Genomic DNA, 6,000 nt, shown 5'->3' on the forward strand with positions numbered 1-6,000 from the left:
TGCCCCAAAGTACCTCTCCCTTTGGAATAGGCAGTTGCTCCCATGTAGCAGGCACACGGAAAACACCTGTCCTCACCCAGGGGATACACACAGGAGACTCTATACCTTCCCTCAGATGGATCACTCACTGGGGACTCACACAGGGATACACACTGGAGTCTCTATACCTTCCCTCAGATGGATCACTCACTGGGGACTCACACAGGGGCACACAAAGGAGACTCTATACCTTCCCTCAGATGGATCACTCACTGGGGACTCACACAGGGGACACACACAGGAGACTCTATACCTTCCCTCAGATGGATCACTCACTGGGGACTCACACAGGGATACACACAGGAGACTCTATACCTTCCCTCAGATGGATCACTCACTGGGGACTCACACAGGGGCACACACAGGAGACTCTATACCTTCCCTCAGGTGGATCACTCACTGGGGACTCACACAGGGGATACACACAGGAGACTCTATACCTTCCCTCAGATGGATCCCTCACTGGGGTCTCACACAGGGACACACACAGGAGACTCTATACCTTCCCTCAGGTGGATCCCTCACTGGGGACTCACACAGGGGACACACACAGGAGACTCTATACCTTCCCTCAGGTGGATCCCTCACTGGGGACTCACACAGGGGACACACACAGGAGACTCTATACTTTCCCTCAGGTGGATCCCTCACTGGGGACTCACACAGAGGCACACACAGGAGACTCTATACCTTCCCTCAGATGGATCCCTCACTGCGGACTCACACAGGGACACACACAGGAGACTCTATACATTCCCTCAGATGGATCCCTCACTGCGGACTCACACAGGGGACAAACACAGGAGACTCTATACCTTCCCTCAGATGGATCCCTCACTGGGGACTCATACAGGGGCACACACAGGAGACTCTATACCTTCCCTCAGGTGGATCCCTCACTGGGGACTCACACAGGGTACACACACAGGAGACTCTATACCTTCCCTCAGGTGGATCCCTCACTGGGGACTCACACAGGGGCACACACAGGAGACTCTATACCTTCCCTCAGATGGATCCCTCACTGCAGACTCACACAGGGACACACACAGGAGACTCTATACATTCCCTCAGATGGATCCCTCACTGGGGACTCACACAGGGGACAAACACAGGAGACTCTATACCTTCCCTCAGATGGATCCCTCACTGGGGACTCATACAGGGGCACACACAGGAGACTCTATACATTCCCTCAGATGGATCCCTCACTGGGGACTCACACAGGGGACAAACACAGGAGACTCTATACCTTCCCTCAGATGGATCCCTCACTGGGGACTCATACAGGGGCACACACAGGAGACTCTATACCTTCCCTCAGGTGGATCCCTCACTGGGGACTCACACAGGGTACACACACAGGAGACTCTATACCTTCCCTCAGGTGGATCCCTCACTGGGGACTCACACAGGGGCACACACAGGAGACTCTATACCTTCCCTCAGATGGATCCCTCACTGGGGACTTACACAGGGGACACACACAGGAGACTATATACCTTCCCTCAGATGGATCCTTCACTGGGGACTCACACAGGGGCACACACAGGAGACTCTATACCTTCCCTCAGATGGATCCCTCACTGGGAACTCACACAGGGGACACACACAGGAGACTATATACCTTCCCTCAGATGGATCCCTCACTGGGCACTCACACAGGGACACACACAGGAGACTCTATACCTTCCCTCAAATGGATCCCTCACTGGGGACTCACACAGGGACACACACAGGAGACTCTATACCTTCCCTCAGATGGATCCCTCACTGGGGACTCACACAGGGACACACACAGGAGACTCTATACCTTCCCTCAGATGGATCCCTCACTGGGGACTTACACAGGGGACACACACAGGAGACTATATACCTTCCCTCAGATGGATCCCTCACTGGGGACTCACACAGGGGCACACACAGGAGACTCTATACCTTCCCTCAGATGGATCCCTCACTGGGGACTCACACAGGGGACACACACAGGAGACTATATATCTTCCCTCAGATGGATCCCTCACTGGGGACTCACACAGGGACACACACAGGAGACTGTATACCTTCCCTCAGATGGATCCCTCACTGGGGACTCACACAGGGACACACACAGGAGACTGTATACCTTCCCTCAGATGGATCCCTCACTGGGGACTCACACAGGGGCACACACTGGAGACTCTATACCTTCCCTCAGATGGATCCCTCTTTGGGGACTCACACAGGGACACACACAGGAGACTCTATACCTTCCCTCAGATGGATCCCTCACTGGGGACTCACACAGACACACACACAGGAGACTCTATACCTTCCCTCAGATGGATCCCTCACTGGGGACTCACACAGGGACACACACAGGAGACTCTATGCCTTCCCTCAGGTGGATCAATCAATCACTTTGAGATCCCAGGATTTAGGCATCTAACCACAGTGCAGCAGATCTCTCTTTAAAGCTGGAACAGCCATTACAGCCACTGCTCACTCTATTTCAGTCTCAACTGCTGGCAAACAGGGGCTTCCTTTTCCCCAACTTCACTAGAACTTGATGCAGCCTCTAGGGTACTCACTTTACTGTGGCCCTGTTGATCCCAGGCTCAGTGGAACTCCCACCTGGGTCAGCAGATGCAGCCAAAGAGAAAGACCCACCCCCTGCTAAACACTATATCAAAGCGCCAAGGGAGTGGTCTCCCGGTTAACCAATAAGACACATAGGCAAACTCTAAACTGATACATGGGTCTTAGCCCAGTAACAGCACAAACCAAGGAACTTGCAGGGTTTAAAGCCATAGGGACATGTTAACCCTATGGGTCCCTACATAAGTATTTTATCTTCACACCATTATATAAAGTTGATATTTGCTGCAAACTGTGTGTGATTATTTCCTAGTTGAAATCCCCTTGAGGTGTGCTCCTCAGTGTCCACTAGGTGGAGGCACTGCGCTAAAATCCCAGTTCCCATTACCTTTTACTATTGCAAGAGGGGACCAAATCTTCTGTTAATCAAGTATACAGCCCAAAATAAGTGAGTGCACCAAGAAAGGGTTACACACGTATATATCTTAAATGTATTTTTACTCATATGGTTACAGCTTTTTTTCATTGTTTGTCCCGTTATGTTGATAAATAGTTATTACTTTACTGCAGTGATATGTTTCTGATGCAATACCCACATTCATCACCAGGAGGCATAAGGTGTATGATGTTGCAACAGGCGGGTATCCTTAGTATGTAGGGGCTTGGTATCAACCATCAAGAAAGCATTATTTACCTGTATGTGACTAATGTGTATTTACTTTATAAATGTATAATCTGCTTGATAAAGTCACTAGAAATTGGTAGAAGCTTTGGGCAGTACTGAAGGAGTCATAGTAATAATAAGTTAATAACATGAAAAGTTAAAGAGAGGTTCTAAGTTATCTGTAAATGTAAATATTCATTTTACTGTGCCTAATTGTGAAGAACAGCAGAGGGGTAGTGGAAGGTATATTTAAGATCCTTGATCCCAGAGGTGTACTGAACAATATGCCATCCTACTAATACAGCTGATCTGAGTACTAGTGCTGTGGACACTGCAGGGGATCAGCCTATGGAAGGAGCACATGGGCAGACTCAGGAACAGCACATGCAGAGGAAGTGTCAGGGTGCTGACAGGAGACCTGAGAGGCTATCAGGGGAGTTACATGTACCTGGGGAGAGGGTCTCTCTCTGGAACAGCTAACAGGAAGCAGCAGAGGGAGGACACGCCCACCAGTTGCTTTGCAGGAAATAGAGCAGAACGGACCAGCTAAGAACAGGGACACGCCCACCAGCTGCTTGTGAAGGAGACAGGGGAGAACCGGAACAGCTGAGCAGCAGAAAGAGGAGAACGGACTGCACTGCCTAACCAGTAGAGGGCCCTCCAGCACCAGGAGCAGGTAGAGAAAAGAGAATTATTCCAGTCTATCTGGGGAATGTTGATGCTGAGGAGCCATGCTAGCAGGTGAACAACTAAACCAAAGTTGTATCAACAGACTGCAATAGCTTACTGCATTAACCCTTGCTGCCCAAAGCTGCACCAAGGCTTCAAGCCTAGTTTATTTGCATTTGTTTAAGGGCATTAACTTCAGTTCTGGCCAGAACATTAAACTGCCCCATCAGCATCATCCCTCCTTCCTGTTCTTCAATAATTTCATCCTGACTTATCCATGTACTGGGAACCAATTTATGGGCCAATTCCATAAAACCATTTTTTTGTTGGCAAAAAGTTTTTCAAGAAGCTTACCTGGATATACAAATTCCCTAGGCACTATTTAAGGAATTCCTTGCGGACTCCAGACTTCATAAGTGCCTTCTTCAAATGCTCCATAAACATAAACCTCTGCTGTTCTGATCCCATAACTGGAGCCTGCTACATCCAGTGAGTTTGGTCCTATAGTACACACGGTGTACACCAGGTTCCTGAGTAGTGTTATGTAAAGGTAACACTTCTGTTAAGGTACATTAGGTTTACTCTGTATTATTGTGATGTTGTACATTGCTATTTGTTAAACAAAAGAAAAGGTTACTCAAAATTCTCACTTTAACCAAGTGTAATGACAAAGAGAAGTTAATTGCTTTGGGCTACTAAGTGTGATGTATAGAGTGTCTAAATATCAAACATAATTTATGCAAAATGGTCAGAGAGTACTGTGAATGTTAACAGTAAAGGTCCTGTCTATGTGCTATAAAGGTAAAGAGTTACTTATTTTGTTTTGTGGAAACCTAGTAAACTACAGTTAAGCTTCCAGTGTTCTGTTTTATTTGTAAACCTATCCATCACCTGGTATATCAGCAGTTTTGACCCTAATATATTGAGAACTCCATGTTGCAATACTGCATCCATATGCAAGACTTCACAAGGGCATTTGGGTTACCCATGTTCATAATTTAGGGTGCTAATACTTTCCACCAAGGGATAAAGCTTGGCAAGACAAACAGCAACCAAAACTGAGTGCCTGGTGAAATAGGCCTTACAAGTATACAATTTTTAACAAAAGACTGGACACACTCATTAGGAAGCCTTGTTTGTGATCAGAGTAATGGCTTGCTACAACACCAAGACAAGTGACATTAAAGTGAATGTTTTCTGCTAGGGTTTATAGATCTCCCAGCAACCCCTGAAAGCCTTCAGCTGGAATTGTAATACAATTCTATAGAAGAGTCCCTCTCCTATAGTTGTTAATTATAGTGCTACCAAATGTGATTAAAGGCACTAAGTTTGCCAAGAAACAAACACCCAAACAGCACGCATTGTATTGGTTGCTATGGGTTACTGCTACTGGGCAAACTTGGTGCCATTTATTACATATGGAATTTAGTTGTTTAAAATGTCATTTTATTGATCTACTTTTTTACTGATATTATGTATTTTCTGAATTATATTTAAACTTACATGGCAGATTTATCTGTGCAGGCAAAGTCAGTAGTTGGGCTTCCAAGACTAGTTCAACATTTTATAGCGGGACCATAATAAATCTTTAATATCCATTGGGTACACCTAGGAACCTATTTTTGTTCTGTAACCCACAATTTAATATATGTTTAAATGTTACTCTGTATGTCCAGTGTATGAAACCCACTTATTGTACAGCGCTGCGGGATATGTTGGCGCTTTATAAATAAATGTTAATAATAATAACAACTAATAACTTAGTTGTGCTAGTTTTAATGTTTTATGTTGCCTTTAGAATAAAACTTTAATATTACTGGACTACTGGACTTTTATTCAGACACATAAACAAGGAAGCAGTAGTAGGATGGCAACACAGAAGTGCCCTGTATTTACCACTGGTAAGGATCTGCCCTGCACCAACCTGCTGGCTCCGCACTTCTTGCTGGCTTAGTGCACTTGCACCACTTACTGCTCTTGTTCTTCTGCTCCAGGTCAATGTAAATGATCCCTAAAGTCTCCAGAATGCCTTACTAATGATGCCCTTTAGG

Source organism: Xenopus tropicalis, chromosome 2 (genome assembly GCF_000004195.4).
Source record: "Xenopus tropicalis strain Nigerian chromosome 2, UCB_Xtro_10.0, whole genome shotgun sequence".
In the NCBI taxonomy this organism is placed as follows: domain Eukaryota; kingdom Metazoa; phylum Chordata; class Amphibia; order Anura; family Pipidae; genus Xenopus; species Xenopus tropicalis.